We start from the raw sequence: 12,986 nt of genomic DNA on the forward strand, positions 1-12,986 counted from the left end.
ACCAATTAGGCATGTACAATGCCTTTGCATGCAATTCTGGCATTTAAACGCCGAGGTGATGCGTTCAACACCCAACTGCAGCATGTTTTTGGCGTTGAACGCCAGTTCCATGCTTGTTTCTGGCGTTCAGCGCCAGCTCTCCTCGGGGTATATTCCTGGCATTTAAACGCCAGGATGCTGCTTATCTGGCGTTCAACGCCAGATCCATGCTCTGTACTGGCGTTGAACGCCAGCTAGATGCTCCTTATTGACGTTTAAACGCCAGTAAGTCCTTCCTCCAGGGTGTGATTTTTCATCTGCTATTTTTTATTTTGTTTTTAATTTTAATATTTTTTTCGTGACTCCACATGATCATGAACCTAAGAAAGCATAAAAGAACAATGAAAATAAAATAAAATTAGATAAATAAAAATTGGGTTGCCTCCCAATAGGCGCTTCTTTAATGTCAATAGCTTGACAGTGGGCTCTTATGGAGCCTCATAGGTGATCAAGTCAATGTTTTAGACTCCCAACACCAAACTTAGAGTTTGGCTGTGGCCTCTCAACACCAAACTTAGAGTTTGATTGTGGGGGCTTTGTTTGACTCTGTACTGAGAGAAGCTTTTCATGCTTCCTCTCCATTGTTAAAGAAGAAGATCCTTGAGCCTTAAACACAAGGTAGTCCCAATTCAATTGAAGGACTAATTCTCCTCTGTTAACATCTATCACAGCTCCTACTGTGGCTAGGAGAGGTCTTCCAAGGATGATGTATTCATCCTCCTCCTTCCTAGTGTCTAAAATTATGAAATCAGCAGGGATGTAAAGGTCTTCAACTTTACCAACACGTCCTCTACCAATCCATAAGCTTGTCTTACTGACTTGTCTGCCATTTGTAATGAGAATAAGGCAGGATGTACCTCAATGATCCCCAGCTTCTCCATTACAGAGAGTGGCATAAGATTTATGCCTGATCCTAGGTCACACAGAGCTTTCTCAAAGGTCATGGTGCCTATGGTACAGGGTATTACAAATTTGCCAGGATCTTGTCTCTTTTGAGGTAAAGTTTGCTGAACCCAGGTATCTAGTTCACTAATGAGCAAGGGAGGTTCACCTTCCCAAGTCTCATTACCAAAAATCTTGGCATTCAGCGTCATGATAGCTCCTAAATATTGAGCAACTTGCTCTCCAGTTACATCTTCATCCTCTTCAGAGGAAGAATAGTCTTCAGAGCTCATGAATGGCAGAAGGAGGTTTAATGGAATCTCTATGGTCTCTATGTGAGCCTCAGATTCCTTTGTGTCCTCAATAGGGAACTCCTTCTTGGTTGGGAGACGTCTCATGAGGTCTTCCTCATTGGGATTCACGTCCTCCCCTTCCTCCTTGCATTCGGCCATATTGACTATATCAATGGCCTTGCACTCTCTTTTTAGATTTTCTTCAGTATTGCTTGGGAGAGTACTAGGAGGAGTTTCAGTTATTTTCTTACTCAGCTGGCGCACTTGTGCCTCCAGATTTCTGATGGAGGACCTTGTTTCACTCATGAAACTTAAAGTGGCCTTAGACAGATCAGAGACTAAATTTGCTAAGTTAGAGGTACTCTGTTCATAATTCTCTGTCTGTTACTGAGAAGATGATGGATAAGGCTTGATATTGCTGAGCCTATTTCTTCCACCATTATTAATGCCTTGTTGAGGATTTTGTTGATCCTTCTATGAGAAATTTGGATGATTTCTCCATGATGAATTATAGGTGTTTCCATAAGGTTCACCCATATAATTTACCTCTGCCATTGTAGGGTTCTCAGGATCATAAGATTCTTCTTCAGAAGATGCCTCTTTAGTACTGTTGGATGCATTTTGCCATCCATTCAGACTTTGAGAAATCATGTTGACTTGCTGAGTCAACATTTTGTTCTGAGCCAATATGGCATTCAGAGCATCAATTTCAAGAACTCCCTTCCTTTAAGGCGTCCTATTATTCACGGAATTCCTCTCAGAAGTGTACATGAACTGGTTATTTGCAACTATGTCAATAAGTTCTTAAGCCTCTGCAGGCGTTTTCTTTAGGTGAATGGATCCACCTGCAGAATGGTCCAATGACATCTTAGAGAACTCAAATAGACCATAATAGAATATATCTATCATGGTCCATTCTGAAAACATGTCAGAAGGACATCTTTTGGTCATCTGCTTGTATCTTTCCCAAGCTTCATAGAGGGATTCACCATCTTTTTGTTTGAAGGTCTGAACATCGATTCTAAGCTTGCCCATCTTTTGAGGAGGAAAGAACTTAGTCAAGAAGGCCGTGACCAGCTTATCCCAGGAGTCCAGGCTATCTTTAGGTTGAGAGTCTAACCATGCTCTAGCTCTGTCTCTTACAGTAAAAGCGGAGTGTTGTGCTTTAGCTTCTCTTAGCTTCTTTTTCAGAGTCCTTTCAGGTTCAAGATCAGCTTCAACAAGAATATTTTTATCCCTGTTTCTGCTCATATGAAAAAGAAGAGAACAAAAGGGAGTAGTGAAATCCTCTATGTCACAGTATAGAGACTCCTTCATGTGTCAGAGGAAAAGAAGAATAGAAGGATGAGGTAGAGGGAGAATAAGAAGAATTCGAACACAAAAAGAGGAGAGGGTTCGAATTTTTAGATGAGTAGAAGAGAATTGTTAGTTAAATAAAATAACTAAAAAGAGAGGAGAGAGAGAGAGTTTTCGAAAATTAAAAAAAAAAGAAATAAAATAAAGTTAGAATTTAAAACAATTAGTTAATTAAAAAGATTTTTGAAAAAGTGGTTAGTAATTTTTGAAAATTGGAAGTTAAAGAATGGTTAGGTGGTTTTGAAAAAGATAAGAAATAGTAATTAGTTGAAAAAGATTTGAAAATAATTTTGAAAAGATAAGAAGTTAGAAAAAGATTTCGAAATCAAATTAAAAGAGATATGATTGAAAAAAATTTGGTTTTAAAAAGATATGATTGAAAATATATGATTGAAAAAGATTTGATTTTTAAAAATATATTATTGAAAAAAAATATTTGATTTTAAAAAGATATGATTGGAAAAGATTTCATTTTTAAAATTGATGACTTGACTAACAAGAAATTAAAAGATATGATTCTAAAATTCAAAGATTGATCCTTTCTTAACAAGAAAGTAACAAACTTGCAATTTTTTTTGAATCAAAACATTAATTGTTAGCAAGGATTTTTTTGAAAATATGAGATAAGATTAAGAAAAAGATTTTTAAAAGATTAGTTTGAAAATTTTCAAAAAAATCGAAAGAAAAATTATGAAAAATGAAAGTTTAAAATATGTTTGATGCAAAAAGTTATGAATTAAAACATGAAAAATTGAAAAAAAAATCGAATTGGAAACAAAATTACCTCCATTGTGTCATCCTGGCGTTAAACGCCCAGGATGCTATCCATTCTGGCGTTTAACACCCAGAATGCTACCTCTTTGGCCGTTTAACGCCCAGCCAGATACCCTGGCTGGCGTTAAATGCCAGAAATCTTTCTTTACTGGGCATTTTTCTAAACGCCCAGAATGCTGCCCATTCTGGCGTTTACGCCCAGAATGATAGCTTTACTGGCGTTAAATGCCCATAATGGTAGCCATTCTGGCGTTTAACGCCCAAAGTGCCTCTTTACTGGTGTTTTGTGCCAGTGAGCTCTTTTTCTCTGTGATTCTTCTGCCTTATGTTCTGAATCTTCATTTATCTGTATTATCCACTTGAAAAGATATATTATTTTTTATTTTTGAATTTTTAATGAAGAGATAGAAAAACAACAAAATGAAATAAAACATAAAAATGCAATATCAAAACAAGTAATGCATGCAAGGACACTTTGAATATCAAAATGAATACCAAGAACACTTTGAAGATCATGATGAACATCAAGGACATATTTTTGAAAATTTTTAAGAAAAGAAAGATATGCAAGACACCAAACTTAGAAATTTTTAAAGTTTAGACACTATGATTTCGAAAATGCATATGAAAAACAGGAAAAGACACCAAAGAGGAGAATTTAAAGATCAGAACAAGGAAAACCATCTAGAACAACTTGAAGATCAATGAAGAACAGAATGCATGAAATTTTTTTTTCGAAAACTTGAGAAAATTTGAAACCATGCAATTGACACCAAACTTAGAATTTGACACTAGACTCAAACAAGAAACACAAAAATTTTTTAGTTTTTATGATTTTTTTGTATTTTTCGAAAGTAAAAACAAAAAGCTTACACATAAAATAAAATTACCCAATCTAAGCAACAAGATGAACCGTCAGTTGTCCAAACTCGAACAGTCCCCGGCAATGGTGCCAAAAACTTGGTATGCGAAATTGTGATCACACTTTTCACAACTCCGCACAACTAACTAGCAAGTGCACTGGGTCGTCCAAGTAATACCTTACGTGAATAAAGGTCGATCCCACAGAGATTGCCAGCTTGAAGCAAGCTATGGTCATCTTGTAAATCTCAGTCAGGCGGATTCAAATGGTTATGAGGTATTGATAATTAAAAGATAAATAAAATGTAAAATAAGATAGGGATACTTATGTAATTCATTGGTGGGAATTTCAGATATGCGTTTGGAGATGCTTTGTTGCTCCTGAACCTCTGCTTTCCTATTGTCTTCATCCAATCATGCTTGCTCCCTTCCATGGCTAGCTGTATGATCCTCTCAGTGAAAATGGTCCGGCTATGGTCTCTGTACGGCTAATCAACTGTCGGATTTCTCGTCTCGGATGAAAAATACCAGGCACAGCTACCGTAGGGCTAATTATCTATCGGTTCTCGCTAGCGTCAGAATAAGATCCATTGATCCTTTTGCACACTGTCACTGCGCCCAACATTCGTGAGTTTGAAGCTCATCACAGTCATCCCTTTCCAGATCCTACTCGGAATACCACAGATAAGGTTTAGACTTTCCGGATCTCAGGAATGCTATCTAGTGTTCTAGCCTATACCACGAAGATCCTAATCTCAGATTCAGATGCTCTGTTGTCAGGAGAGACAATGTGAGTCATTGATTAGAGTCCCAAGAAAATATACTCCCGCTGTCGTCCAATGACTACGTTGAACATCATGTAGACCGCTTTGTGGTTGTCATGCACGTGGATCTTGGCTAAGCGAGTACTAAAGATAGACGGTGATTGTCACGGGTGATTGTCACGGGTCACCCCTTCAGTCTAACTTAACTGAATTAATTACAAGAGCATATCATGGAGAAGAAGTAGGCGTGAATTGAATGAAAAACCATAGTACTTGCATTAATTCATGAGGAACAGCAGAGCTCCTCACCTTAATCTATGAGGTGTAGAAATTCCACCGTTGAAAATACATAAGAACAAAAGGTCTAGGCATGGCCGTCCCAAATGGCATAAGAATTCAAAAACATGGGAAGAAGACCTGATCAAATGATCGAAAAGTGGTCCAAAGATGAAATATAATTGTCAAAAAGTGCTATTTATACTAAACTAGTAACTAGGGTTTACAGAAAATTAGTAGATAGTGCAGAAATCCACATCCGGGGCTTACTTGGTGTGTGTTTGGGCTGAGCCTTGAAGCTTTCACGTGCATAGGCCATCCTTGAAGTTTAACTCCAGCTTTGGTGCCATTTCCGGCGTTTTTATGCCAGAAAAAGGTCTCTAGTGGGTGTTTGGATGCCAGTTTGGGTCATCAAATCTCGACCAAAGTATGAACTATTATATATTTCTGGAAAGCCCAAGATGTCTACTTTCCAAACCATTTGAGACTGCGCCAATTTGGCTTCAATAGCTCTAGAAAATCCACTTCGAGTGTAGGAGGGTCAGAATCCAACAGCATATGCAGTCCTTTCTCAACCTCTGAATCTGATTTTTGCTCAAGTCCCTCAATTTCAGCCAAAAAATACCTGAAATCACAGAAAAACACACAAACTCATATTAAAGTCCAGAAATATGATTTTTTCATAAAAACTAATAAAACTATACTAAAAGTAACTAAAACATACTAAAAACTACCTAAAAACAATGCCAAAAAGTGTATAAATTATCCGCTCATCAGTATTCTAAATGCGCACGATTTAGAACACAACACATTGGCCGGGTAAAAATAGTAACCACAAAGGCAAAAGAAAAAGCATGTGTTCCTCAATTGAATAGCCTAGGGTGCAAATAAAGAATAAGCAAAACTTAAGGCACAAGCAACTCTAGGTAACCTCAAAAGTGAATTGAGTATTTGAGATATTGGATATTGAAATTGTGCAAGTGAAAGCGCAAAATTAATAGAATCTGGAACAATTAACAATAACCAATTTAATGACGAAATGAGAATACTTATTCACCCTTAGGAATAATGAAATAATCACATGTATAAGGTGCTTGTTATAAAAAGTAACAAGTCTTGATAAGAATCAAGTCAAATCGAATAAAAAAAATGCAAAGCATTAACAAGGAACAAATACCTTGTTATGTGATTATATTCCCTTAAAAATCATGATGAATAAGTAGTTTAACTCAATTCACCAAAATAAAAGTGCACAATTCATGATGCCAAACAAGGATATAGTCTAACACATATGGTAGCTACAACACAGGTATTATACTTGCAATTCATCTAGGCAATCAAACAAAGACTTAATGCTCAGTGCAGATATTTATAAATTAAACCAATACTTAAGCAAGAAGCAACCCAATCAATCATCGATCAAACACTTGCAACTTATTTAATTAATAGATAACTAAACAAAAAACTAATGCAATTACTAAAATAAAAGTGAGATGCAAACAAAATGAAGTAAAGCAAGTATAGAGGAGGGCAAAAGCAAGAGAAGAGAGGGGTGGAAGAGAGAAGAAGAGAAGAAGTAGAGAGAAGAGGAGAAAAGAAGTATAGGGGTGAGAAAACAGGGGCGTGCGTACGCACAGGGTCGTGTGCGTACGCACACTAGGTGAAATATGGATGGTGTGCACTCGCACAAAGTGTGCGGGTGCTCCAAACAGAGGGGGGGATCAAGACGTGCGTGCGCACAAGCTTGAGCGCACGTACAGAACACACTCTTTTTTTATTTTGAAATTGAAGCATCAAAATTGCCTGCTATCTCGACGTATGTGCATACGCACACAGGTCCGTGTGTGCGTACACAACGCATAAAGAGGGGGGATGCGGACGCACAAGGCATGCTATCGCTCCCAATAGAAGGTCATAAGCTGGTGTGCGCACGCATAGAGGGGTGCGTGTGCATAGAATGCAAAAGTTGGGGTTGTGTGCGTACGCACAGGTGTGTGCGCACGCACATGCTCTATTTTTCTAAAAAATTTTTAGTGCCTTAAAGCACCGAAATTGACATCCAAAATAGTTTTTTCAACCCCAAAATTTATTTTACTCTAAAAATTCAAGATCAACACAAAAATTCTACTAAACGAAGCTAACTAAAAGAAGCAAAATTCAACAAACAAGTGCTAAAGGAGAGGGAAAGTTAGAAAGATGATACCAAGCACTTTTATTTATTGTCTTTAAGTTAGACAATTGGGAGAGCCCTTGCTATGGTGGCTTGTGCTTGACTTCCTCACCAATGCTTGAATTCGCAATGTCCTCCAAGATAATCCTAACCACTAACAAAAACACAACCAAAAAACAACTATTTACATATTAACATATATACAATAGCCAACAACTTTACACCATTGCAACTTCCCAGACAACGGTGCCAAATTTGATAAATGAAAATTATTGCCGATTTAGAATCAATGAAAACAAAAACTAATTCGTTAGTAGCATAGTCCAAACCAACAATGAATTCTCATAATCAAATGTTAATCCAAAGGATGTCACCATTCAAAACAATTATAAACCGAGTTTTAAGTCCCGAGTTGTCTTCCCTAGGAGTTGCAATTGAGTGTTCATCATTAGCTGTGAGAGAGCATGGGGAATTGGGATTGCAAGAGAAGCAAGAAATGTAAATAGCAAGGAATTAAACAAGCATGCATGGAATTAAAAGTCAAAGCAAGTAAAAGTCAAAAGCAATAAAATTTCAAATGCAAGAAAAACTTATTGGCAAGTAATTGAGAGCTATAGTTACCTATCCTAGACATTGACCATAAACACATGATGATTATGAAGAGTTAATCCTACTTAGTTAACCCTACATCGAGGACAAGTCAAATAGGCATAGTTGATTCCAATCCCTAAGTCCTAAGTCAACACTATTGGGTTACTTAGAGTCAAGGAAAACCAAATCAACTAACTACTCTAATATATCAAACAAGAATGGACATCAATGACTCAAGGGTCATCAAGCCAAGAGTGAAGAAAAACTAAGTAAAAACTAAGCCAAGTATTTTATCAAACACTTAGTGTGCATGAAAATAAAATAATATTAAATTGCATTAAATATAAAAGCTAACTACCAAACGCAAGAAAATGATAACAACAACTAAAGAAAGCAATAAATGAACATAAAACATAAATTGTATTGATTGAAAATTAAAATAACAAGAGTGTGCATAAACATAAAAGGTAACTAAAATGAGAAATTAACAAGATAAACAAAGGAAATTAAGACAATAGAACAAGGAAAGGTAGAAGAGACTAGATGAAAACAAGAATTAAAAGTAGAAATAGCAAGGAAATTAAACTAAAAACCCTAGGTTCTAGAGAGAATGGGGAGCTTCTCTCTCTAGAAAATGAACTACATGATGCTAACCTTCAATCAGCTTCAGAAGGTCCAAAATCGGGCCCTGGAGGCCCAAATATTGCCCCAAGCGATTTGCTTAAATGAGTCACGCGCTGGGACTTGTGTGTAAGCACACTTGCTGATTTTCTTCTTGTGCGCACGCACAGGATGTTGTGCGTACGCACACATAGTTTTGTGGTTCTTGTGTGTACACACAGTGGGTTGTGTGCACGCACACGCCAGTGTGTGCTTCTCCTTTGATTTCTTCATGTTTTCTCCCTCTTGAATGCTTTTCTTCCACTCTTGTCAAACCATTCCAACCTATTACACCTGAAATCACTCATCAAAACTGTTCTGAGGGTTACCTGAAACTGTAGGTCGATCTCGGATGAGATTTTCTGTGTGGGTCAGAGCTGTTGTGTCCGACTTGTTGGACTTGGTGATGGTGCTGATCCTTTGTCCCCGGAGGGTGGGGGATACCTGCAAGGGACTCCGATGCTTAAGTTAACAAGGGTATTAAGCAGGGATTGAGTAGAATCAGAGTATGTGTTATACCTGGGTGCTCCAGTGTATTTATAATGGTGTAAAGTGACCTTTTCAGATAAGATAAGTTAGTTATCTTATCTTTATCTTTATCTTATCTTTCCTGGGAACCGCCTTTATCTCTATAGGCTTTGGGCTGTCTTTTGGATTGGGGTCATGTTCCTCTATTTGGGCCCTTTATTGGGCTTTCCTGTGACTTGGCCGAGCTCTTTGAGAAGAGGTCGGTTTGTCCTAACCTGAAGAGGTCGGTCACTTTGTCTGTAGAACATTCCGAGTCAGACATCTCGACCTAGGGTATGAATAGTGCCCCTACTCGAGCTCGGTTTCCCTTTGGAGGTAAAGTCTTAGTTTTTAGGACTTCGAACCTTCTCGGGTGGAGCCAAACTCAAGCATTTTGTCGACTTTATCTATGTAGAGTTCCTTTTTGAATGCAGAACGTTTCGCTCCCTCTGAGAGCGCGCGCTTTTAGATTAGCGTCCTTGCCTTGGGAACGCACAAGGGTTTTTAAATGCCCTCATTAATTGGTTTTAATGCTTTGTTTCTTTGATCTTTTTAAACTTTTCACCAAATAGTTTCTCTTCTCTATTTCGTAACTTCCCTTTTCTTTCTCATCTTCTGTTTTCCCCTAAAAGCTTACGTTTCTTGGCTTCTCAACGTGGTTTCGGCGATCGTGAGTGCTTCCGACGGTAGCTTCTAGCCTCTTTGTCTTCAACCTTCTTCCGCATTCTTCTCCTTTTTTCAGGTTAGTTTTTCTTTTTCTTCCGTCGTCTATTTTGCTGCTCTGTATTTGTTTTTTGAAGTTCTGACTGAGTGCATGTTGGAAAGCTTGAATCTTTGTATATTGTCATGCTCGGTTTATCACTGTGATGCATGCCTTCTGGTCTTCTTTTTGCCTTTATGTACGCTTCTGGGTGTTTTCTCCGGATTTGGCTTTTTAGGGCTTCGTATGCTACTCCTGTTTTGCTGAACTTTGTTTGTTTTGAGGAAGTTTGCTCCTTTTGATGGCTTTTTTTTTATCTTCTTCGTGTTTGTTTTTCTTGGAAAGGGTTTCTGCTGAGACATTAGTCTTGTGGATTTTCCTTGAATCTTTATTCCTTGATTGCCTCCAAAGGATGCCCTTGGACTTTGGGTTGTGTCCTGGGGTTTTCCTTTTTATCTGCTATACCGCGCTGGATTGTGCTGTCCGAGTTATTTTGATTTCGTCTGGGATGTCTTTACCTTTTTAGTAACCTAATTTTTTTTGCTTGTAGGATTAGTTGGCCATGTCTTCCCGAAAAAATATTGTCGAGGCTTCTTCTGAGGTTCCCGAAGGGATGTCCGATTGGCTGGACTCTCTTATCTTGCTGTGTGTTTCTTTAGTCGATTCAGAATTTTGTGTGACGCTTAGAAATCATCATCGTGTCTGTAGCGGTGAGGATCAGGAGGGCAATTATGAGTTGGTAGCACCTGATTATGGTGATAGAGTTTGCTTCCCAGTCCTGATCCAGGGGGAACGTCCCTTCTTCTATGCTTATGACTTCTTTTTTAGGCAAATGAACATCACCTTTCCTTTTACTTCTTTTGAAACTGACCTGTTATGGTCTTGTAACGTAGCCCCTTCGCAGCTCCATCCGAATTCATGGGGCTTCATCAAGATTTTTCAGCTTGTTTGTCAAGAATTCGGTGTTACGCCTTCGCAAACTCTTTTTCTATACCTTGTTTTGTTGACCAAAACTGGGACTACCAAGAAGAAGGCTTATTGGGTTTCTTTTAGGTCTGCCCAGGGGCATAAGGTTTTTTCCATGTATGATGAATCTTTCCGGGTTTTTAAGAACTACTTCTTTAAGGTCTGGGCTGTTGAAGGAGCTCGACCTTTCTTTCTGGACGAAAATAATGAGCCATGCTTTCCCTTAGAGTGGCAGAGAAACATAGTGGTATCCCGATATACCTGGGAGATGCTGGATGAGGTCGAGCAGGCCTTTGGGAATGTCCTGGAGGATATTTGGGGGGAACCTCCTCACTTGGATACTAAAAAATCTTTGGGAGACCCGTTCCTTATTCGAACTGCATTGGGTATTTGTCTTGATATATCTTGTTATCTTGTTCTTCTCCTGCTTTCTTTCCTGGTGTGATAAATTCTTGTTTTTCATTTTGCAGAGATGGCCAAGAATAATGATGCAATGAAGGCTTTCAAGAAGGCGAGGAAAGCTACTGCAGCTCAAAACATCTCGGCCCGGGCTGATGGGGAAGGAACTTCCCAAGCTCCTTTGAAGCCATCCGTGCCAAACTCTCCTGGCCCGAGGAGAATGATCCCTACACCTCGGGTTCGTTTAGTGGATCCCCCTCAATCTTCTACTACTGCTGTGGTTTCTTCTTCGGCTGCCCCTCCTCCAAAAAGACCTCGAACTGTTGAACCTTTCAATCTAGATGCCCTAGATTTTGATCCTATTGGTTTTGTGGACCAGCAGATCGCACCTTATGGTGCTCTTTCAATGGATGATGTATCTCTCCTTCATCACTTGAATTTTATAACTCGGAGTAGTGTTAAGATGGCTCATATGGGAGCTGCTTTGTATCGCACTGCCCAAAATCTGCCTCTGCATGCTACCAAAGCTTTTATGGAGGAAGCTAAGCAAGAATTTGATCGAATGAAGGGTCTCAAGGAGGAGTTTGAAGTGGAGGTTACTAAACTGAAGAAGAAGATGGAGGGGGAGAAGGCCAGCTCTCTTGCCCTGGCGGCCTCTGTGCGATTGGCTGAGGATGTGGCTTTGAAGCACAAAGAAAGCTATGTCACATCCTACCGAGAAGTGATGCGTCTTCGGGAGGAGCTAGAATTGGTCCGGGTTGATTATTCCGAGCTCCAGGGTCATCTTGTGGGCAGCGTAACTGCTGCTTATGAGAACCTGAAGGAATAGGTTCGGGTTATTGCCCCGGAGGCTGACCTTGCCTTGTTTAGCTTGGATAATGTTGTAAAGGATGACAAAATCGTTCCCGAGGACCCTGATGATGATGATGTTGAGCCTCCTTCTGTTCCTTCTACCAAAGTCTCCGTTGTGCCACCCTCTTCTTCTCAGGCAGCTGAAGTCGTTCAGCCTGAGTCCGATCCTGATGTCCAGATCCTAAACCGGGATGATGGGATGGTAGATACAGTTCCTCTTCAGACTCGTCCTTCTTCACCCTGGGATGCTGCTACTGGGAAATCTTTGGACTTTTATTGATTATTTTTTATGTATTTGTGTATAGCCCGGCCTATGGGCTTTGAACTCTTTTTTTTTTGTAAATGGTGTTTTGTTGACTGTTGATACTTCTGTTGCTTGTTTAGCAACTTTTGTAAATGCTTGTTTTGTTGAGCTTCCTGGGCTGATTTTGGTGGCCTCTGAAGCATGCTATTATCATAACTTAGTAGTTTTTATATCCTGTCTGCTTTGCACTCGTCTTGGCACCATCGTAGATTTTTGTCTGACATGATCAGCTTGATTCTTTGGCCTAACGCTACTCTCATCAATCTTAAACTGTTGTTTTTTGCTTGGAGTCGTAATACTGAGATTGCCGATTTTTCAACTTGGTTTTTGTTCGTTTGTAGCCCTCCTTTTTGGACTTTACTTAAGGTCTCTTCCAAGGGTAGCTTTATCATGTCGGTTCCTGTCAAATTACTTGGTAATCCTCTTTCTTGGACTTTGTTCAGGTCTCTTTCAGGGATTACCTTTGTAGCTTTGTATCTTGGACCGACTTCGTCATGTCGGGCTTTGTCGAGTTTGCTTGGTAATCCTCTTTCTTGGACTTTGTTTAGGTCTCTTTCAGGGATTACCTTCTGTAGCTTTACATCTTGGGCCG

At 39.1% G+C, this 12,986-nt stretch overlaps 1 non-coding gene across 1 annotated transcript; it reads left to right on the top strand.

Annotated features, from left to right (window-relative positions):
• The first annotated feature begins 2,139 nt into the window (after positions 1-2,139).
• LOC127747849 (small nucleolar RNA R71) lies at positions 2,140-2,243 on the top strand. Its single transcript, XR_008009796.1, has one exon. It is a non-coding gene; the product is annotated as a small nucleolar RNA R71 (small nucleolar RNA).
• Positions 2,244-12,986: the final 10,743 nt, after the last annotated feature.

Source organism: Arachis duranensis, chromosome 5 (assembly GCF_000817695.3).
Source record: "Arachis duranensis cultivar V14167 chromosome 5, aradu.V14167.gnm2.J7QH, whole genome shotgun sequence".
Classification (NCBI taxonomy): Eukaryota; Viridiplantae; Streptophyta; class Magnoliopsida; order Fabales; family Fabaceae; genus Arachis; species Arachis duranensis.